This window comes from Protopterus annectens, chromosome 3.part0, assembly GCF_019279795.1.
Source record: "Protopterus annectens isolate FY-2018-M chromosome 3.part0, PAN1.0, whole genome shotgun sequence".
Taxonomy (NCBI): Eukaryota; Metazoa; Chordata; order Ceratodontiformes; family Protopteridae; genus Protopterus; species Protopterus annectens.
Window position 1 is genome coordinate 12,018,564 of NC_056731.1, and position 24,514 is coordinate 12,043,077.

The window sequence follows — 24,514 nt, forward strand, 5'->3', positions numbered from 1 at the left end:
TCCAAACTTGTTCAAATTCTCATATCTTCTCAAAAGCTTTCCATTAGGAATACATACAAGAGTTAAGTGAAAAGGGTTCAGTATTTGGGCAAATTATAAAGGTTTGGATTATTTTTCTGTACCCTTAAATTCCATTTTTGATTTCCTGTTGGGTCTCTTTCTTTCAGCAGCTAGTTATTCTACAGTCAAGGTACAACTGACTGCCATTTCTAACCTCATATGGGAGAATAACATGCTCCCTTTGTTTTATTAAGACTTTCAAATGTATTTATTGAGCTTTTCTCTTGAATCCTGTTCCTGCTTTGGGACATCACAATCTTATACAAAGCATGACTAAGGCTCCACTTAAAGCTGCAGCTTCTGCAGATTTATAATTTCTGCTGTGGAAAACATTCTTGGCAGTGGTTACCTCTACCAGGAGAATTTCTGAATAGCAAACAACCATATTAGATTTTTCAAAAGATTAGAGTTTCCCTCAACTAATCCAGCCTTACTCCCAAGGTGGCATCAGAGACTAAATTAAACCAGTCTATATATTTCTTTCCTAATTTTCCAAATAAAGAGGAATATCTCCTTCATTCCTTGGATGTTCACAGTCAGCTTACATTTTATTCACACCATAAGAAAATAGTTTAGGAAAAGTTATCAGCTCTTCATTTCCTTTTCTAAGGCAAGATTGGGTAGAATGTGCCTAAGGTTACCCTGTCCAGGTGGCTATCAGACTGCATTGCTTTTGTCCACCAGGCTAATGAATTTTCACTGTCTTCTAAGCCAAAGATGCATTCTATAAGAATGGTGGTAACTTCTGCAGCGTTCTTTAACCATGTTCCTTTAGATGACATAAGTGAAACAGCCACATAGTCTAAATTACATACATTTGTTTCTCAATACAAACTAGACCTGCAGTCCCAGTCAGGAGTTGCTTTTGGATTTACCATTCACCAGAATATCCTTCCATCATGTCACCTGGGAATTTTCTAGCTGGGGACTCTACAATAAACTGAGGTGGACAGAAAGGACATCAAATATGAAAGTTATGTATTTAACATAGCACTAGATAGTGTTGTCTTCTGTCCTTATCATTCCCATTCCCAACCCCCCTTCCAAACTCTTACTCTTACTGGAGCACACTGGACCTTTTTAAAACTCTTTCTTTGTTGCATTCCTGTGGTTACATTTTTTTTTTCTAAGTAGTATCCTGTTCATATTTCGATTTCATAGTAATACACTAGGGAGCGAACTCAATCCAAGGGTAGAGTGGTTGGGGTGGAGTTTGAGCCCAAGTCGAAAGTTTCCAGCCACAGATCTGATAATCCATGAGTGATTAGGTTGCCACCCGTCCCGCTGTCAGTGGGGCACTCACAGGTTGAGATGCCTCATCCCATTGCCCGCTGTACAAAGCAGTGGGACTTGAAAAGTCCTGCTTTTCAATCACACTGAATTGCCATGGAAAAACCGCAGTTACTTCTGGCTTTTTCATGGCAATTCAGTGACGTCACCAACCCGAACCTGCAGGCAAAGCTGCTGCCTGTTAGGTCCGGGTGCTTTAATTCACGCAGCAATTGGCTGCAGTTTATGAAAGAGATAGGGATTGGGGTAGGAAGAGCCCTGCAATGATTGTGGTTGTAGGAGGAGCACTTTGTTTTATGCGCTTCTACAACCGCTAAAAAAAATGACCGAGATTTTTTTTTCTCTAATGAGCCAGCAAGCCATCCGTTCAGCCAACCAGTCAGCCAACCAGTCAGCCAGCCATCCATCCATTCATCCAGCCATCCATCCAGCCATTCATGCAGCCAGCCATCCATCTATCAGGCCATCCATCCAGCTGCTACTCCCACCAAGCAGCTAACCACTCCGGCAGCCAGCCATTGTACCCATAACAGTATCTCTTCACCGCTCCTGTGGTGACATCATGGTAGAGGGTGTGGCCAGTATCATATTGGCCACACACCCCACGTCCCAATTTGGGCCGCTTAAAAGGTGGCAACCCTAATGAGTGAGAGAGGACAGAAAAACATCATAATATCTAAAATTATCTTAGAACTTACTATACATGTTTACATTCTAGTAAATTTCACAGTTGCAGTCCTAACTCTTTGGATATACTGCCTGCAGGTAGTCCAGAGCTAGCCAGTCTTCCAGAGTTCTACACTCCACCAGGGCTCCAACCGACATGGGAATTTTTAGAGTACAAAGAGTGCTTCAGCTATTACCATCTTCAATTTTTTTTAGTTCTTTCTTGCCCCGGCAGAACCAAAGATGAAGAATCATGGTCCCAGAGTATGGTGTACCATGTGAAAATGACACCCCTAGTAGGGTCCAACAACCCAAGATATGCCAATACTCCAACAGGAGGCTAACAAAACAAATTAAGGCCTAGCAGGGTAAAGGGGGGATGCAACCCCCAACCCCAGAATAATACCAGGAAAAAGTAGAAAGTTCTTAACAAAGCTATACTACAACTGGCATAGTATTCACTGCTTCAGTCCTTACATTTGTGAACTTTCTCAAAGTGATGAGAACTGTGGTGATGGATGAGATATTTTGCAGGATAACTGAAGCTCTAGACGCAGCCTGCAAGATGAAATACTTTGAAAAGGTGTACACAGCTGCTTCATAAATGGCCTGGGCAGCGAATCCTGTAAGGAAGGCTGTGGTGGCAGCTGTGCATCTAGTGTAATGTGTTCTAATGTACCGTGGGACTTGTTTCCTATGGTACTGATGACTAAATGTACTGAGGTGCCCCAGCTACTTATGAGTTTAACAAGTTTACCCCCCTTTTCTTTTGCAGTGGACAGACGGAGCTGATCTGTTTTCCTCAAATCTTTGGTTCTGTGTAGGTGGAATTTCTGCTGTCTATGCACACCGAAAAGAATGCAGGGCCCTTTACCATGAGTTTTAAGGCTTAGGGGAAAAGCAAATGGAAGTTAAATGGTGTGGTTTAAGCTCAGTTCAGCAACCACTCTAGGCATAAAGAAAGTATTCATTTGTAGCGCCCCTGGAACATCAGGAAAGGGCTTGCAGTTCAGTTTAGCAGAGATTGCTGCCACCGAAAAAGGAAATGAATAGAAAAAGAGGCTACTGGTTAAGAAGGGGGCAGGGTCAACTTTTCTAGCTCATAGTTGAGGTCCCATGGTGACGCAGTTTGTCTATTGGGTAGCCTACGACAGATAACTCTCCTTAGGATTTGTTTAAATGAAGGTCTAGAGTATAGAGGGGATTCCAAAGGTAGACAAGCTAACATACGAGAAGCATGTACCTTAACAGATGTTAGAGCTAAACTTGATCTGTAGAGGTCTGACAAGAATTTCAGGCCCAATGCCACCTTAGCCTTCCTGGGGTTAAGGTCGTTGGATTGGCACCAGAAGAATCCTTTTCACTCGGCTAGGTATAGTTTACTTGTTGGGGGGGGGGGGTCCTGGCATCTTTCCTAATGTTGAATATGTTTGCCTTACTGGGATTAGTGTGAGATCTTTCAGGCTGTCAACCTCAGTGTGGTTGGGAGTGTAGCAGAGACCCTTTAATCTGCTTTAGAAAAGTCCACTCATTGAGAAAACACACCATGATTTCCTCTTGTCAAGTTGTATAAGAGAGGGTACCAATGTGGTCTTATCCAAAAAGGAGCAATGAGGATAATTTTTGGCTTCTACTCCTCTAGCTTTTTTCAGTACCCTGGAAGAGAGAGAATACAGAAACAGATCTATTCAATAAGGGGAGAAGGCATCTGTCCTCTGGCTACATTGAACTGCTAACCTTGAGCTCAACTGTCTCAGATGTCTACACAGATGAGAAGCAAATAGTTCTATTTCATTTACCAATCTGCTAGTGATGTCTAGGAAAGTTAACCTATGTGGCATCCATTCATGGGGATGAGTGGTTGTACTCAGTGTCTGCTATCACATTTTGTTCTGAAGGAATACACATGGCCTTAAGGGATATTCTCTTCTGTGCTGCAATCTCCCAAGTTTGTATGACTAGTACGCACAATAAACAGAGCAGAGTCCATCCTTGTTTAAGTACCACATCACTGTGGTGGTGTCTGCCTGCACTTACAGGGCCCCTCCCCTTGCATGTCAGGAAGAAAGGATTTTAATGTCAGAAGGAGTGCTATAATTTCCTTGATGTTTGTGTGCTTCTTTCTCATACTGTCTTTTCATGTCCCATGCAATCGAAGGTCCCTTGTATGAGCCCTGTGTTGTGTCTGAGGAGTCTGAATTAAGAGCATTGGTGGTTTCAGGGACCAAAAGAGCATTCCCTTGTTTAAGGCATGTTGCAGGGAAATACTGGTTTCTAACAGAGTCCACTTGTTTTTCAAGTACTGTTTGATTCCTCATGTGCAGGTATTATGCCAAGGGCACCATCAACATGCACACTGCTGCTGTTCAGGTCTTATAAATTGCTTGGCTGTGATCTTTTTGGCTGGAGCTGGTGACCAATTCTGTTAACATCTCAAGTTTGTACCAAGGGGGAGTAGTGTGCATATATGATCATAGAAAGATCACTCGGAGGGAAATCAAACAAAATTTCTCTGTTTACTGTCAGGCCCAAGTCTCTGAAGCACATTAGTCTTTACAGTGAACTTCAGGGAACTCAAAGCATCCTGGTAAGGCACTAATCTAGGCAAGTTATAGATCTAAATGCCCTTTGTTTTGTAAAAGGCCATCACTGAAGCCAAACATTTTGTAAAGATGCTGGGTGCAGTGGACAACTGAAACAACAAGGCAGTGAACTGATAAAGCTCTCACATTATTGTGAACCTTGTGAATTTTTGCTTCTTTTGCTTATGGAGATATGGAGGTAAGTGTTCAAGTCTAGGGTTTCCACGCATGCTCCTGGAAGTTTAAGTGATAACAGTCATTGCAAAGTGAGCACCTTGAATCTGGGTACTTAAAGGAAGTGGTTTAGAGCCTTCTTAGATGGGCCTCCAAAATCCTCCTTCCTTGAAACCAGGGAACACTGTAGAGAAAATCCTGTGCTTTCCTACCCTAAGAGCACTTTATTCTGTGTCTCCTCTCTTGCATATCTTTTAGTACCTGCGGGATGAGCTGAATTAATCTTTTGTGTGTGATACCTTTTTCAACTGAGGTCTTCTAAGATATTGAAGCCTGTATTCATTTTCAATATGCCTAGCACTCATCTGTCCTGAGTGACTTCTTTCCAAATGACTACAAAAGCAGACAAGTGCCTTCCAAGTTTTGGAGAAAGCAACCTAGGGGTAACTCGCCATACCAAATCCTAGTGTCCAGATCGTGAAACTAGGAGAAAGAGCCAAAGCATGGGTTCTAAAAGCCAACGTCCATTTTGGCTCAATTGTCCAACTCAAAACAAGTAACCTGTGTAGATACTTTGTGCAAATCACGTTTCAAAATTTTTGATTTGCTAAAAAATACATCACAGGTACAAAGAAAATGTTACAAGCAAAATCAGCATATGCATGCACTCAAGTAATTGGGTGGAATGCGCTCCTTAAATCTCAGTTCAGGTATAAGCAAAACAAACAACCAAAACCTTAATTCTCAGTTCACGTATGAGCAAAATAAACAAGCAGCATTCGGCTGGTCATGTGTGCCGAAGCAAGGTGTTCAGATGGCACCAGGAAGACACTGTCCATCCAATAAAACTTGCAGACGTACTTCAGTTCAAGAAGACGACTGATAGCATCCAAACGCTACTTAGTGGATGTTCTTCATGTTTCACTGTTGCAGTCATTACATTTGGGTTATCTGCCTGCAGGTAGCCCTCAGCCGTCCTGAATACCAGAGTCTTGGATTCCTGCATCGGATGCTTTCTTTTCCATGACATCAGGTCTTTAGGGGTATAAAACATGCAGCCGACGCCATTACATCAGTCTTTCTTACTGCACGGTGCCCGAAGCAGAGGCAGTTAGCAAGTGCTGGACGGCAGACTCCTGAAATTTTTGTTTTCGAGTTTCAGAACCGAAGTCTTCAAAAAAGCTTAGTACCCCGTTGGGGATCCTTTTTCTTGCTCTTAACCGATGTTGGTATAAGTTAACAATTGTATTACTTGTAGAGAGCAAATACCTCAAAGATTTTCATTCGTACTGCATTCCTTGTTTAGGCCCAGACCACGATGTCCCTCGCTGTCGGTTTTGTGCCTTGTTCAACCCCCAAACTATTCGTCGTTGGTCTATATTTTCAGCAAATTATTTTGGTACTCGGTATAACTATCCAGAAATGGCTTTGGTAAGCCATCCAACTACCGATATTCCAAAAAACCGCAAGGATAAAGACAGAGACAGACCGCACAGGTCCACAACTGCCAACAATGCTTCAGCTAAGCTAGTCACCAGTTTGCCGGTAGTCAGTGAGGCACTTTCGCAGCCCCTGATACCCGATACTTCAGATTCGCAGGCCTCTACTGAGACCCATTCGGAGTCCGGTATGCTGCGAGATGCTTCTTCAACTATGGAACCTGCGGATGTCTCTACCCTGGATGGGTCCGGAGCCATCTTCTTCATCCAGGCCTAAAACTCGACCCACGCCTAGAAAGCCAACATCCAAACCGCATGCTCAGGCCCATATGACTAAAAAACAAATGCTTAGAATGGCTGAAGACGTTATTACCTTAATTAGGGGGAAGCCAGCCTTCCCCCTCTAAGAGACCTAGAACTGATTTTCCTTCTGATTCTTCTGATCAGGAATCTAATATTTCAGTTTCTTCTGATTACCAGGATTTGCCCCTGTCTACCTATAAGGATTCTGATGCAAAGGATTCCATTCTGTCTGCTTTCCCTCTAGAAGATTTTTCTTTTGGTGAAATCTTGCACACTCTTAGTAAGCATTTCCGCTGGGAAAGCCAGGATTACTCTGACTCCAAAAAGAGGCTTAGAGAATTCTTACTCCTCCCTCAACACAGGCCTTTAGCTATCCCGCCTGTTTTGGACATCGTGGATGATGCTTTCTTGGAATCTAGCCTTTCCCCAGACACTTTACCTCCAGCTTCCAGAAAACCTGATAGGTATTCCAGAGTATCTGACTCTCACAAGTTCCTCTTCAAGAATTCTACTGCGGATCCAGAGACCATTTCCCAAGGACCCATAGCCGGCCTTAGGCATAGGCCAACTAGGCGGCCGCCTAGGGTGCCGCTCTATCAGGGGCACTTTTCTAGTAAACTGGATGGTGTAAATAGACCAGGATGGGGGCACCAGGTGGTGTTGGGGGGGGCACTGTGGAGCCCTTTTGCCTAGGGCACCACTTGACCTAAGGCCGATCCTGAAGGACCAAAGGGCATTAAGGCTACTGCTGCCAAAAACCCTACCCCTTCTGATAGAGATTCTAGAGCCTTGGACAGATGGGTTAAGAAGGTATATACTTCTGCTACTTTGACCAGTAGGGCTTTAAATTGCCAGTTTCATATGTTAAAGTACCAGCAGCATATTATGGGACTACTTAAACAGAAAATTATGCTGATTCCTGACTGTGCTGAACACAAAGAATTACAGGATTTAATGCATTCTGCAGAACAAGTTGGTAAACATACTTTGCAATGTGGTTTTGACTCTTTAGAAGCATTTTGCAGGGCTGCTGTTACTGGGTCTGTACTTAGAAGGCATGCTTAGCTTAAGGAGCAAAACTTGCCAGACCACGTTAAAGCTAAATTTCTGGATGCTCCCTTAAACCAAGACCGCCTGTTTGGCAGCAAAGCAGAAGTCATCCTCAAAAAGATGGAGGAAAAAGCCAAATCTATGCAAACTGTTAAAGATTTCTTGCAAGTACAGCCTCCCAGATTTAGTAGGAATTGGCCTTCAAAGAACTGGTCCTTTCCAGCCTCTTCCAGGCCTTCTTAGTCCAAACCCAGGAACAGACGACCACCTAGGTTACAATCTCAGGCTATGCACAGGCCTAAGCAGTGGGGGGCTTCCACTTCCAAAGCAAGGAGTAGGAAGACACCCCCATACAGGAAAATGGCACAATGACTTAACCTTAACCCTTCCAAGCCCTGCTCAGCTGCCTGCTCCCTTAGGAGGAAAGCTTGCCCTTCATGCAAAAAACTGGGAACTCATTACTCAGGACAAATAGGTTTTGAATATAGTCTCCCCAGGATAGATTCCACTTCCACACCCTACCAACCCCAAACGGTTGGCCAGACCTACCCCCAAATCAGTGGGCAGAGGCTTAACAGCAGGTTCTCTCTCTTCTAAGTGTCAGGGCTATTCAACATGTCCCAGCAGAAGAAAGGGACAAGGTTTTTACTCAAGACTTTTCCTGGTACCCAGAAGTGACAGCTCCTGGTGTCCTAGCCTGGACCTCTCTATTCTAAACACTTTTTTGGTAATCCCAAAATTGAAGATGCTAACACTTCAACAGCTGCTGCCTATAATAGGCAAAGATGACTGGTTGGCAACCTTAGACTTAAAGGAAGCTTACCTGCATATTCCAATAAGGGAATCTTGCAGGAAATACCTACGCTTCAGGGCAGGCTCCATGCACTTTCAGTTCAATGCACTTCCCTTTGGCTTATCTTTTTCACCCAGGGTATTCACAAAGTGTCTAGCTCCAGCCATTGCATTTTGCAGGCACAGAAATATTCAAATATACCCATACTTGGACGATTGTCTGATTCAGGCAGAAAGCCAGGAATTGCTATTAAAACATCTGGCATTTCGTAAAGAAACTTCTAAACTCACTGGGGTACACCATAAATGAAAAGAAATCTCACCTAGCACCCTGCCAACAAATTGTATTCCTGGGAGCAACCTGAATACAACTTCCCAGATGGCTTTCATCACTCCAGAGAAACAAGTTTATTTGACAACCTACTTCAAACTACTGGCCACAAAGACCCAGCTATGTGCAAGGAAAATTCTGCAAGCCCTGGGGTTCATGGCCTCTTGCATTCTACTAATTCCATATGCAAGACTGCATATGAGGAAACTACAATGGTATCTAAAAAGCCTATGGTGTCAACATTCTCAGGACCTGGAATCAATGATTCCTATCATTCCTTGTATAAAGACAGAGTTCCTTTGGTGGGCAGAGGCCTGCTACCAAAACAAGGGGCTCCCTTTCACTCTACGCCCTGCCACCCAAACCCTAACAACAGACGCATCAGACTATGCATGGGGGGGGGCTCACTTGGCAGGGCAGTGCATTCAGGGCAAATGGAACCCAAGACATGCACCTGCATATCAACCAAAAAGAAATGTTAGCTGTAGAGAATTCCCTGACAGCCTTCAAGGACCACATTCTTCCAGGACAATTATTGGTAAAGACAGACAACACCACAGTTATGTGGTACATAAACAAGCAGGGGGGAACCCACTTGTACCTTCTCTGCAGACTAGCCATGGCTCTGTGGAACACAGTCTTGAGCTACCAAGTGCATTTACAGGTTCAATTCCTGCCAGGCAAGCTAAATTCTCTGGCAGATGACCTAAGCAGAAATCTCATGGACCCACACAAATGGAAAATGGAACCAAAAATGTTCAACCTCTTGAGGAACAAATGGGGGATTCCAGAGATAGACCTGTTTGCCTCCCCTCAGAACTACCAATTAGACAAATTCTGCACAAGGACTCCCCACAGTCAAACTTGGAAAGTGGATGCCCTGTCCTTTACCTGGGAAAGCCTCAGTTTATGCCTCCCCCCTCTACCTCTCCTCTTGAAGGTTCTGCTAAAGATCAAATAGGACAAGCCAAAGACAATACTGATTGCACCAGATGGGCCATGCCAGCACTGGTACCCCCTCTTGTGCAGTATGACACTGCTGGAACCATGGCACCTGCCTCAGGACCCTTCCCTGCTGTCCCAGCAGGTGGGCCAGATTCTGCACCCTCAGCTTCAAACCCTGAACCTTGCAGCCTGGTTAATTCCTTGAGCTCTCCAATAGCATCTTTCAGTAAGCAGGTGCTAGATGTCATTCTGATGGCAAGGAGGCCTAGTACTAGAAAATCCTATGCTGAAAAGTGGAAAATATACTGTTTCTGGAGCCAGACTCAGGGGATGGGCACAACAGTGCCCATCTTACCTCACATACTTCAGTACTTAACAGAAATGCTCCACAAGTGTCTATCCTTCTCGTCTATAAAAATTCATGCCTCTGCCATTTTAGCACATTATAACACTGAACCACCCCTCTTCTCTCACCCCCTGCTAAAGCAATTCCTCAGAGGGGCCAAGAATTTAAGACCCCCCCAGGAGAGCCCCTACTCCAGCCTGGGACCTTAACTTTGTATTGGAAAAGCTCACTCTCCCTCCTTTTGAGCCAGCTGCATCTGCAGAGTTAAAATTCCTTTCGTGGACAACAGCCTTCCTTCTAGCCGTCACTTCAGCAAGAAGAGTGTCTGAATTACAGGCCCTCATGGCAGTGGAGCCCTTCATTATCTTCCATGCAGACAGGGTTTCCTCTCAGGACCAATCCTTCCTTTATGCCCAAGGTGGTGTCTAGTGTGGCCCTAAATCAGTCCATTCATTTGCCTACCTTTTTTCCTGAATCCACAAAACAAAGGAGAACGAATACTGCACTCTTTGGATGTGCACAGACAACTTAGATTTTATTTAGACAGGACTAAACCTCTCAGAAAATCTGAACAGCTGCTAGTTGGCTTTGCTGCAGGGGCAGAGGGGAAGGCCATTTCAAAGCAAACCATTTCTAAATGGATAGCCAATTGCATTCACTTCTGCTATAAGCACCATGGAAAACCTCCCCCACAGGGGATAAGATCACATTCTACCAGTGCTGCATCTACCTCTACAGCCTTTCTCAGAGGAGTTCCTACCAGGGACATACTAGAAGCTGCTACTTGGAGCTCTGTACATACCTTCACCAAGCATTACCACATGCCTATTTTTTTCCAAATCCAAAGCTGGTTTTGCCACTGCAGTCTTGCAGGGCTTAACAGCTGGCCCTAATAATCTCTTAACTTCCTCAGCATTGGGAATCAACCCAAATGTAATGACTGCAACAGTAAAACACGAAGAACGTAGTACAGTTGTGTACACGTACCATAAATGTAGATGTTCGAGTGTATTCACTGTTGCAGTCCTGGTTACCCTTCCTCAAGCCCCCTGATTTCTCTTGGCTCTACCTTTCCTTCTTGTTTGGTGTATTTAAGCTTTCTGGTGGATTTGCTTTTTGATGGAGGTGTACCATAATATATAACTGCTTCCCATTATGGGGACACTTGACATCTGGGGCAAGAAAAACTGATGTAATGGCATCGGCTGCATGTTTTATACCTCTGATGACCTGACATCATGGAAGAAGAGACAGCATCCAACGCAGGAATCCAAGACTCTGGTATTCAGGCCGGCTGAGGGCTACCTGCAGGCAGATAACCCAAATGTAATGACTGCAACAGTGAATACACTTGAACATCTACATTTATGGTAAGTGTACACAACTGTACTTTCTGAACAGGAGAGGACAGCAGTTGTGTGCACTTTTTCTCACTAAATCTTTCTTTCTTTGTCATTTGTAGTATGACTCCTGGGAGGAGCTGAAAAGTACAGTTGTGTACACTTACCATAAATATAGATGTTCAAGTGCATTCACTGTTGCAGTCATTACATTTGGGTTATCTGCTTGCAGGTTACCCTCAGTGGGCCTGATTAACAAAGTCTTTGGTCCTGCATTGGTTGCTGTCCCTTCTTCCATGACGTCTGGTTGTCAGGGGTATAAAACATGCAGCCGACGCCATTACATCAGTTTTTCTTGCCCTAGATGTCAGATACCCCCTAATGGGAAGCAAGTAAACATAAAAACACAAAGATATACCTCCAACAAAAAAGCAAATACACCAAAAAGGCTTTTAAGCATAGTAAAGGAAAGTAGAGGTATAACCAAAAGAAGTTAGGGGGCTGGAGGGAGGGTAACCAGGGCTACAACAGTGAATACACACTAACATCTACATTTATGGTGAGTGTACACAACTGTACTATGTTCTTCGTATTTCACTGTTGCAGTCATTACATTTGGGTAGATTCCCAAAGCTATGGTTGGGAGGAGGAGTTTAGATAGCATTAGGGCCAGCTATAAGGCCCTGCAAGACTGCAGTGGCAAAGCCAGCTCTAGATTTAGAGAAAATTGGCAAATGATAATGCTTGGTGAAAGTATGTACATAACTCCAGGTAGCAGCTTGTATTATGTCTTTGGTAGGGACGCCTCTGAGAAAGGCTGTAGAGGTAGATGCAGCCCTGGTGGAGTGAGGTCTGATCCCCTGGGGGGATAGGTTTTCCATGGTGCTTATAGCAGAAATGAATGCAATGGCTCATCTATTTAGAAATGGTTTGCTTTGAAATAGCATTCCCCTCTGCCCCTGCAGCAAATGCTAGCAGTTGTTCAGATTTACTTTGAGGTTTAGTCCTGTCCAAGTAGAATCTAAGTTGTCTGTGCACATCTAAGGAATGCAGTATCCGTTCCCCTTTATTCTGTGGATTGGGAAAGAAGGCTGGCAAATGAATGGACTGATTAAGAGCCACACTGGATACCACCTTGGGCATGAAGGATGGACTGATTCTGAGGGACACCCTGTCCGCATGAAAGATGATGAAAGGCTCCATTGCCATAAGTGCCTGTAATTCAGATACCCTTCTAGCTGAAGTGATTGCTAAAAGGAAAGCTGTCTTCCAAGAAAGAAATTTTAAGTCTGCAGTAGCAGCTGGCTCGAAAGGAGGTAGAGTGAGTTTCTCCAAGACAAAGTTAAGGTCCCAGGCTGGGGTTGGAGCTCTCCTGGGTGGTCTCAAAATTTTGGCCCCTCTGAGTAACTCCTTGAGCAGTGGATGAGAGAAGAGGGGAGGTTCTGTGTTATAATGAGCTGAAATGGCTGAGGCGTGGATTTTAATGGAAGAAAAAGACAGGCCCTTGTCAAGCATCTCAGTTAAGTATTGTAAAATCTGAGGTAAATTGGACGCTGCTATGCTCATCCCTTGAGATTGGTTCCAGGCACAGAATCTTTTCCATTTTTCAGCATAAGATTTTCTAGTACTAGGCCTCCATGCCTCTATGATGATATCCATCACAGGTTTGCTGAGGAATGGTAAAGGACAGATTAAGTAATTAGCCAGGCTGCAAGGTTCAGTGTTGAAAGCTGAGGGTGCAGAATCTGGTTCTCCTGCTGAGACAGCAGGGAAGGAGTCTGAAGCAGCTGCCATGGAGATAACCGTGACACACTGCGCAGGAGGGGTACACCAGTGTTGGTGCGGCCAGTCTGGAGCAATCAAAATCATCCTTGGTTTGTTCTGTTTGACTTTTAGTAGTACTTTGGAGAGCAGAGGCATAGACTGAAAGTTTTTTCAAGCTGAAGGACAGAGCATTCACTTTCCAGGCTTGTTTGAGGGGAGTCCTTGTGCAAAATTTTTCCAATTGGTAGTTCCGGGGAGAGGCAAACAGGTCTATATCTGGGCTCCCCCATTTGCTTGTCAACATGTTGAAAATCCTTGGTTCCAATTTCCACTCGTGTGGGTCCATGAGGTTTCTGCTTAGTCCGTCTGCCAGTGTATTTAATTTTCCTGGCAGGAATTGAGCTTGTAGGTGCACTTGGTAGCTCAAGGCTGTGTTCCGCAATGCCATGGCTAGTCTGCAGAGGGGGTAAGAATGTGTACCCCCCTACTTATGTACCACATGACAGTGGTGTTGTCCGTCTTTACCATTATTTGTCCTGGAAGAATGCGGTCCGTGAAGGCTGTCAGAGCATTCTGTACAGCTAACATTTATTTTTGATTGATATGCAGGTGCATTTGACTTGGGTTCCATTTGCCCTGAATGCACTTCCCTGCCAGGTGAGCCCCCCATGCATAGTCTGATGCATCTGTTTTTAGGGTTTGGGCGGCAGGGGGTGGTGAGAAAGGTAGTCCCTTGTTTTGGTGGCAGGCCTCTGCCCACCAAAGGAACTGTAGGCGTAGGCAAGGTTTGATAGGAATCATTGTTTATAGGTTTTGAGAATGCTGACACCATAGGCTTTTTAGATACCACTGTAGTTTCCTCATATGCAGTCTTGCATATGGAATTAGGAGAATGCAGGAGGCCATGAACCCCAAAGGCTTGCAGTATTTGTCTTACAGATAGCAGGGTTTTTGTGGCCACTTTTTTGAAGTAGGTTGTCAAATGAATTTGCTTTTCTGGCGTGAGGTAAGCCATCTGGGAAGTTGTATTCAAGCTTGCTCCCAGGAATATAATTTGTTGACAGGGTACCAGGTGTGAGTTCTTTTCATCTATAGTGTACTCCAGACGAGTTAGAACCCTTTTTTCAAAAGCCTGATGATTCAAAAGTATGTCCTGGCTTTTGGCCAGAATTAGACAATCGTCCAGATATGGGTATATTTGAATATTTCTTTGCCTGCACAATGCAATAACTGGAGAAAGGCACTTTGTGAATACCCTGGGCACAGTAGATAAGTCAAAGGGCAGTGCAGAGAACTGATAGTGCGTGTAGCCTGCTTTGAAGCATAGGTATCTTCTGCAAGATTCCTTGATTGGAATGTGCAGGTATGTTTATTTTAAATCTAGTGTTGCCAACCATGCATCTTTGCCTAGCATAGGAAGTAATTGGTGAAGAGTCAGTAACTTGAATTTTGGAATCTCCAAAAAGGTGTTTAGAGTAAACAGGCCCAGGATAGGACGCCATGAATTGTCTTTTCTGCATACCAGGAAAAGTCTTGAGTAGAAACCTTGTCCTTTTTCTTCTTCTGGTACCAGTTGAATAGCCCCATGCTTAAGAGAGAAAGTACTTGTTTTTGGGCCTCTGCCCACTGATTTGGGGATAGGTCCGGCCACCCACTTGGTGTTGGCAGCATGTGGAAGTGAAATCTGTATCCCTGGAACACTATATTTAAAACCCATTTGTCCTGGGTAAAGAGTTCTCAATTCTTTGCATGAAGAGCGATCTTTCCCCCCAAAGGGGCAGTCAGATAAGTGCGTGGAAATTTTAAAAGGAAGTCATTGAGACAGTTTACCATAGGGGGGAGTCTTATTATTCCCAGACTTGGAAGTGGAGGCCCCACTGCTTAGTTCTGTGAGTCCCTTGGACTGACACCTGGGGTTTTTGCTGTGTCTGGGTTTGGCTTGAGAAGACCTGGAAGGGGCTGGAAAGGACAAATTCTTAGAGGGCCAGTGCCTACTAAATCTAGGAGGCTGAACTTGTAAAAAATCTTTAACAGTTTGCATAGATTTGGCTTTATCTTCCATCTTTTTAAAAACTTCCTCAGCCTTGTTGCCAAACAGGCGGTCCTGATTTAAAGGAGCATCCAACAATTTAGCTTTAACATGATCAGGCAAAGATTGCTCCTTAAGCCAAGCATGCCTTCTGAGCACAGACCCAGTAACAGCAGCCCTGCAAGAGGCCTCTAATGAATCAAAACCACATTGCAAAGTATGTTTTCCAACTTGTTCAGCAGAATGCATTAAATCCTGTAATTCTTTATTTTCCACACAGTCAGGAATCAACATAATTTTCTGTTTAAGCAACCCAATAACATGCTGCTGATATTTTAACATTTGAAACTGGCAGTTTAAAGCCCTAATGGCCAAGGTTGCAGAAGTGTAAACCTTTTTACCCATCTATCCAGCACCCTGCAGTCTCTATCAGAAGGGGTAGGAATTTTAGCAGTAGAAGCCATAATGCCCTTGGAGCCCTGTGAAATAGTCTCTGGATCTGCAATAGGATTTTTGAAAAGGAACTTATGGGACTCAGGGACCCTGTAGTATCGATCAGGTTTTCTGGGAGCAGGAGGCAGGGAATCAGGGACAAACTAGATTCCGAGAAAGCATCAACAATGTCTAGTACAGGAGGAATACCTAAAGGCCTATGCTGAGGTAGGAGAAGGAAATCCCTAAGCCTCTTTTTTGAATCAGAAAAACCCTGGCTTTCCCAGTGGAAATGCTCCCTTAGAGTATGTAAGTTTTCCCCAAAAGAAAAATCCTCAGGAGGGGAAGCAGAGGGAATAGAGTCCTCTGCATCAGAATCCTCATAAGTAGGTAAGGACAAATCCAGGTCATCAGAAGAGTCAGAAAAAACAGAATCCTGATCAGAAGATTCATAATCAACCTCAGTCCTGGGCCTCTTAGAAGGGGGGGGGGGGTTGGCTACCCCTGATTAGAGTTATTAGATCTTCAGCCATTCTTATCATTTGTTTTTTAGGCATAGAGGCCTGAACATGTGGCCTGGGCATCGTTTTTTTAGACATGGATCGAGATTTACGCCTAAGTAATGAAGGAGGCGTTGATTTAATATGCAAGTTCGTAGGCCTGAATACACCCTCACACCCTCAGAAGCCAGTGCCTGCACAGTGGCTCCGGACCATTCCAAGGTAGAGACATCTGTGGGTTCCATAGTTGAAGCATCTCGTGGCATACCGGACTCTGAATGGGTCTCAGTAGAGGCCTGTGAATCAGAAGTAGTGGGTATCAGGGGCTGCGAAAGCGCCTCACTGAGTACCAGTGGACTGGCGACTGGCTTAGCAGAAGCGTCATCAGCAGTTTTGGACCTTGACGGCCTGTCTCTGTCTTTATCTTTGCGTTTTTTCGGAATCCCGGGAGTCGGATGGCTAACCGACGACATTTTTGGATAATTAAACAGAGAACCAAAATATTTAGAGGCAAAAATGTACCAACGACAGATAGTGCACTGATTAAATAAAGCACAAAACTGACATCAAGGTACGTCGTGGACAGGACCTAGGCAAGGAATGCAGTACGAATGGAAATCTTTACGCAGTATTTGCTTTCCACAAGTAATGCAATTATTAACTTTTACTGACATCAGTAAGGAGCAAGAAAAAGTTTTCCCAATGGAGTACTTGGCTTTAGTTGAAGACTTCGGTTCTGAAACTCGAAAATGAAAATTTCAGGAGTCGGCCGACCAGCACTTGCAAACTGCTTCTGCTTCGGGCACCGCACAGCAAGAAAGGCTGATGTAATGGTGTTGGCTGCATGTTTTATACCCCTGACAACCTGAAGTCATGGAAGAAGGGACAGCAACCGATGCAGGACCCAAGACTTTGTTAATCAGGCCCAAGAAGGGAGCCACTTTTGAGATTTTAAGTATTTTTTCTCTGTTTATTTGCTAAGTTTTTCTGCATAGTTGCCTAGTTTGAGCATTTTCTGGCTTGTTAAACTTGATTTCTGCATTAGTAGCTGTATTTAGAGCACAACCAAAAGCTGTTTACTGAATTTCCTGTTTGCACTTAATTTTAAAATCGTTTTTCTCAAAACTTGCATATTTTCTGTCTTTGACCTAGCACTCTTGTGTGGGGTCATTTACTGCACTGTTATAACTTGATATTACTTGTGAACCTCTGCTATCTCTGAAAAAACAAAAACAAAAAAAAAACTTGCTTTTTTCCCACTTTTCTGAGATTTAAAAAAGTTCAGTTACAGGCTTGCTGTTCTTGAACTGTTTGTAAGTTTCTGTGAGGCCATTTTTGCTTGGGCTAAAGGAAAGTCTCTCTGTTGATCAGTGGCAGTGAAAAACATTGAGCAGCTTCCCTGCCCCCCGTGGGAGTGGTTACTGACTTGAAACTGTAGCTTTATTGGCCATATTGGGTCAATTCCTGGCTCTTTCCAGCCCCTGCTATCAAGCGTGCTTTAGCGCGGAGTTGCCACTAGAGCAGCATCGGGCAGCGCCGGCTTAACAAGGTTAAACTTTTTCTGGCTCCATAAAGTCTGTTCTTCATTTTTTCCCTTATAACTGCTCTACTAGTAATCTAAACAGTATATCCCTTAACTAAAAAGCGCAGCACTTGATCCTAAAAAGCTTTTTTTTTCCCTCCAAAAAAAAAAAAAAAAAGCTCAGCACTTGTCTTAAAAGCATCTTCTTTTCAGGCTTAGCACTTCTGTATTATACAAAGTCCCTCACTAGCGAACCCCCCCCCCAGGAGTACCCACTTCCTTACTAAGTCCTCTCTTATTCAGTTACACCCCTAACTTCTTAATTTCTCTAGCATGTCGAAGGGCCAGATGCTGGCATCCTCTCCTGTCCAGTTGGTGAATCTGGGAATATTGAGGCAATGTTACAATTGCCTCATGTACACAGACAACCCTCTCCTCCTCCCACATAACACAAATACTTGCGAGAGATGCGGCTATTTAGCCAAACTGGAGGCTGAGCTCTCTCAACTCAGGACTGGCAAGACCAGACAGGAGAAGGCAACTACACACACCACAAAACCAGTCTCACATAAAGCTATCACAACAATGAATCAAACACAAACACACAAAGACATACTCGGAGGCTCTGAGCAAAAATTTACCTAAACAGCAGAGGCCGCCAAAGCAGATGCCCAAGCAACCGCCACCTCATGACACACCACAGGCAACACATAAACCACAAAATCAGTGTGCAAAGCAGTCACAGCCCTTAAGGCCAAATACAACACCAAACATATTTGTCATAGGTGACTCCATAGTCAGACACACTGACGTCCCACTCACCAGGCTGAACAAGGAGAGGGTCACAGTAAGCTGCCTATCGGGCGCTAGAGTCCGCCACATAACACAAGCACTCGGGTCACTCCACAGCAAGTACAAATATGACACAGTCATTGTCCATGCTGGTGTGAACGACCGGAGACGTACCTCCCTGGACTACATGAAAAGAGACATAGAGGAGCTCTCTGATTATGTAGCCTAGGCAGGTAAGACCCTGACCCTGAGCAGCATCCTTCCTTCACCAAGAATGATGCCACAACATAGAGACAAGATTATCAGCTTTAACAAATGGCTTAATTTCTGGGGTCATTCAAAGGGGATCCAGTGTCTGTCTGCCTGGGATGACATGCTTGACAAGCCACGCTGCTTCACAACGGACGGCTTGCACCTGTCACCCCTGGGATTCCGGATATTGGCTAAGGCTCTTGCCACCCCCATAGTGCCTTTTTTAGGCAAGGCTCAAATTCTAAACCTACCACCCTAGAAAACAAAAATGGGAAGAAACTAAGGGTAATGCTGCTCAATGCCAGAAGTCTAAATCTCAAAATGCACGCACTCAAGGCCCTTCTCAGTATGGAGAACATCGATGTCTGTGCTGTGACTGAAACCTGGTTCAAGGCTCCTGAGAGCACCCCGGCACTATCAGGTTTTACCTCATATCATGCATTCCGGCCCCAAAACCCGGACCACACCACAAAAGGAGGGGGTGTATCCATAATCATCAAGGATACCCACACCTCCAGGTTGGTGGCAACGCACGAAGCATCGGAAACCATCCAGGTGCAATTAACCATAGGCAAAACTGCTCTACAATTTGTAGCATGCTACAGGCCACCCTCTCAAACTCAGGAACCCCACACAGCCTTCCTGAAGATACTGGAGGGTATAAATGTATCTCCAAACACCATTATATTGGGTGACTTCAACTACCCGAATATAGACTGGGAACATTACTCAAGCCCAAACTTTCTAGCCCAAAGGTTCCTGGAGTTCATAAATTCAAATGCCATGGAACAACTAGTCACCGTTCCCACAAGTGGAGAAAATATACTAGATCTCATCATCACAAACATGGGGACAAAATGCTCCACACCGGAAGTATATTCCTCATTGGTGAGATCAGATCATAAACTAATCTCACTGGATATCCACATCCCGCCCCCACCCCAAACAAAAAAGACCACAGTGAAGAACTTCTCTAAAGCAAACTTCACACTACTCAAGACTGGTGTATCCTTCAAGGCCCCCGAGCCAGTGGAAACCACAACCCAAGCTGGAAGCCCTTACAAATGCCTTCTCTGAACACCTCCAGGACTGCATGGATCAGGCAATCCCTAATAAAACGAAGACTCTTTCCACCAAGGGCAAACGTCCAGTCTGGTGGACCCCAGCCATAAACAAACTTGACAATAAGAGGAGAAAGCTGTTACATGATAGAGCAAAATCCATAAAGAAGACACCTTTGATCATTATTAGTAAAAAATACGAGCACTCATAAAATCATCCAAGGCCAACTTTGAGAGAAAAATTGCCATAGATTCAAAAAAGACAATCATAAGGCCTTCTTCAGCTATGTTAGAAACCTGGGTGGAAACTCCCAGATATGCTCAGAATTAGTCCAAAATGATACAAAAATCACTGAACCCACAGACATTGCCAACATACTGGCAGACAGGTTCAGTGCAAACCACCCCCTCTCCCCCAAAGGAGAGATAACTATCCCAGCAGTGCAGCCTCCCAGACATCTCCAATGCAGGTGAAAGCTGCTCTCTCTAAAGCTAAAACACAGCATCAATGGGACGGATGGTGTCCCCGGCTGTGTGCTACATGAACTCAATGAGGAACTAAACCGCACATAAGGCAGCTGTTTAATCTTAGCCTTACCACAGGATACGTGCCCAAGGAGTGGCGTGCAGCAACTGTGGTCCTACTCCACAAAGGCGGTGCCTCTGGACCCTGGTAATTACCGCCCCATAAGCTTAACAAGCCTGGTCTGCAAAGCTATGGAGAGGATCATAATGGAACTCATAAACAAAGACATAGGGGACTTGCAGACATTGGACCCAACCCAGTTTGGCTTTGTCAAGGGCAGATCATGCCTTTTGAACTTGGTCGACTTCTTCGAAACAGTCACCAAGGCCATTGATGAGGGAAAGGCAGTCCATACAGCCTACCTTGACCTTGCAAAAGCTTTCGACACAATACCCCACTCGGGTATTATAGAGAAACTTACCAGCTTAAATGTAAACCCATATGTCATAAGATGGGTTGCAAACTGGCTAAAGGACAGAACCCACAGGGTTAGAGTACCTGGCGCCATGTCAGACTCCAAGCCAGTCACAAGCGGTGTCCCACATGGCTCAGTCCTTGGCCCCCTGTTGTTCGGCATCTACTTCTCAGAAGTACAGGCAAACATAGGAGGACTATGGCTGACAAAGTTTGCAGATGACTGCAAACTGTGAGCCATAGTGGAAAGTACATCGGACACAGATATCCTTCAGAGGGGTCTCACGGAAACTGATAGCTGGTGCCAGAGCCATGGCCTGAAGTTAAATGCCAAAAAATGTATAGTCATACCCTTCGGGAAAAACAAGGTAACCCCAAGCTACCATATAGGTGGCAATCCACTAAGCACAGAAGAGGTTATCAGGGACCTGGGGACCCAGGTTGACAGTGGCCTTTCTTTTGACACTCACATTGCTAAAGTGGTTAGAAAAACCTTCTACATTGCCCACCTGATCATGAAGGGATTCACATCCAGATCAAGTGAGGTCATTGTTCCCCTGTACTCTTCACTTATCAGACCAATGATCGAGTACAATGCCCCATTCAGGATGTAGCTCACCCGACACCTGCAGCAATTGGAGAGACCCCAAAAGTTCCTCACCAAAAGGATAAAGGGACTCCAAAATCTGTCATATGCTGCCAGACTAAAGAAACTCCAGCTCTATTCAGTCGCATACCGTCTGCTCAGAGGTGACCTGTGCCTGACATACAAGGCCATGTCCAACCCGGAATTAATGGACATGCTCCACCTCAAAAAATCCAAATCTACCAGATCCACTAGAGCAAGCAACTTAAACCTTAGCACGGATATAAATAGGACATGCTGGAGGGATAGATTTGTCACCCAGAGACTCCCTATGTTGTGGAATAAAATCCCGGTCCATGTGAGGCAGAGCACCTCGCTGGCTCTGTTCAAGAGAAATCTTGACCGGTGGCTGGGAGATTGTAGGTTTACCCCGGGAATCAACTCTGTGTCACTGCTGGACAGAGGCACAACAAACTAATGGGCACAGTATTTTTTAACATAAGGGGTGGCGTAAGCCACAAAACTCTGGGCTAGGCTTATAAATGCCTTAGGGCAGATAGCCTAGTATAAACCTATGAACCTATGAGGGCAACTTGCAAGCAGATAACCCAAATGTAATGACTGCAACAGTAAAACACGAAGAACATCTGCTCCCTTGTTGGAATCTAGAAACACCACATCTGGATAAGTTTCTGGTACAGGTGTTAGTAGGAATCTTTGACCCTGTAAAACTGGTCAGGTTTTCTGGGAGCAGGGGAGAATCAGGCTTCGTTCATTTAGAAACGCATCTTTTAGGGCCTTTAGCACTGGAAGGATAGCTAGTGGCCTATGTTCAGGGAGACCTATGAAGATTCTATACTTCTGCTGAGCTTCACAGTACTCCTTTGAATCCTACCTCAGAATGAAAAGACCTCTGCTGGGGAGGCAGAGAAGAAGATCTCCAACTCCACAGTTTAAGCTGATGGAAGCCTCCCCATGTATGCCAGTTCATCAGCTTCAGAGTCTAAGTTGGATTCTACCTGAGGGGAATCCATTCTCCCCATCTTAGAAATGGCTCTAGACACAAATTGAGCTTCCAGCTCAAGACTTTTGGATCTGATGCAAGTTACCCAAGTAGGAATGCTTGGCGGTTGGGCTAAGGCAAGCTGCACCTGCTTAGCTTGAAGTATCTACCACCTACCATGTTCAGACGTGGCTGACTTTGAGGTCTTGGTTTGCAGGCGGAGGTCTCAAACCTCAAGTCAGTCACTGGGGACGTCCTCTCATAGAAGTATCCTGGGAATTTCACCTTCCCCTTCTACATTCAAGATAAAGGCCTCATATGTTTTTGAGACTCAGAAGTATTGGCCCAGGAGAACATGCCAGAAACAGAAGGCATGGGTGCCAAACAAAGCAGTTGTACGAGAGGCTTCAGTCAAAACTGATTCTCAGTTCTTGCCTGCAAAAGCACTGTATCTCATATGGAATTAGCAGACCTTAGAAAGTTTTGGCCACATTCTCAGATTTCTTATATTTCTCCCTTTTTCTTTTTTATTTTTTAGGAGGAAGGCTCCCAGAGGCCTTGGACAATGCCATGCCCTCCCAAAACCAGGCTACACTACGTTTTTGGCCCAAAACACCTGCAGAAACTGTTAATGTCAGATTATCTGTGGGATGAATGATGCACAGTGCTGACATTAGTCCAGATCGTGGTCCATGCTGAGGCAAAAAGACTCTTATTACACAATCCTTATATGCTGTTTGCCACTCACTAAATTATTTACTTTAAAAGAGGACACTTCTGAACTATACTTTGAATTAAACATTAACTACAGAGAAATAACCATCAACCAAGATACAAAAGAAATCCCATTGGGGTCCTTACTTGTCCCCATGCACCAGGAAATGCATATAACCAATGCAAGATCTGAAGACGGCTTTAGCCAATGCACCTTTTAAACCACAGACATCCCCACAATGGAAAAAGGATGTCACTCGATGCCATGGGGGAAGGTGGGGCTCTGCCAGGAGTGAGCTATGTGTGAGCAGGATATCCCAAAAGTGAGGAATGCAACAGTGAATACTGTGATAGACATCATAAAGCTTTCTTTCTGCACTCTTACTAGTATCATAAAATGTATATTTTGTTTTTTTGCATGAAATGAATAGTAATGGTATTACTAGTCACCCACTTCATAAATCTTTATTTCTGCAACAGAGAGAACACTTGAGCGTAAGTCTGTTAACAAAGTTTCAAATATCACCAATATGTTTTTCACTCCGAACCTGAGTCAGAGTAGTTAATGAACTCACTACACTTTGATCCATGTTGTATGTAACTTGGTCCAACTCACAAGTTTGCCTTGTAGTTGCATGGATTGAATATTCTTGCATTTGGGCTTAGCTCTTCTATACACATTTGCTTTTCTTTCAGTGTTTCTGTACTTAGTTCAAAAGCAAATAATTCACCTTGGGCCCAAATTTTCTTTATGCAACTTCTGAATGGCATCGGCATGTAAGTTCACATCTGTCATCTCCAATCTCATGCACCTTTGCAACCATGATACATTCTGTCAACTGTGTACTGACTCTCAGTCTCACCTTAAAATGCCTCATGTTCAGCAGCCAGGAAAGCCTCAACCATTACTTCAAGCGATTCATTTCTTAAGAGAGTTTGAAGATTCATGCCATTACTTGCAACTCAGTTGTGAATATGAAATTTCTTTGGTGGCTGGATTTCCTTATTTTAATCCACTTCCATCAAGGCATGTAAATTCATTTTCAGCTTTTCCACTAAGACACACATCTCACAATGGTTTGATATTTATCCATTCATACACTGTAATGTTAACTTATGGAGTGAGCATATGTATGTTGTCTTTACAGAAGCATCAGTAAAAGCCCATTAGGTTGCTACATTTTTGAAAAAAATCCACTATGGTGACGATTGCCTTGGGGCTCTGTGCCCTCAGCAGGGCACCCCAAGGACTTCCAGTTATCATAGGAAAAAAGTAATACAACTACCAATTTTCTGGACATTTTCTTGGAAACTGCTTTATCTTCTTTTCCAGGCACAGAAAAATGCACTCAAACACACAAAAAGAGAGCTCTGTCTAATGCCCTCTGTTTCAGGCAGTATGATACTGGAGGTATCTGTGCGCACTCAGAAAATGATGTAGCCTTTCCCCAATTTCTCTGTGATTTAGGAGAAAACAGGAAGTTGGACAGTGTTTTTGTCATGCTCTCATGAAGGTGATCATTCCAGAAGGATAAGCTTGGGACTCTATCCTGCTGCTGACAAGGATGGTGACTTCTTCCCTGATTCAAAAGTTATACACA

General features: G+C 44.2%; 1 protein-coding gene across 1 annotated transcript in view; it reads right to left on the bottom strand.

The window, feature by feature from the left end:
- PDSS1 (decaprenyl diphosphate synthase subunit 1) overlaps window positions 1-24,514 on the bottom strand; it is a 1,043,091-nt gene that overhangs the window by 55,150 nt on the left and 963,427 nt on the right. The gene's annotated exons all lie outside the window — the stretch shown is intronic.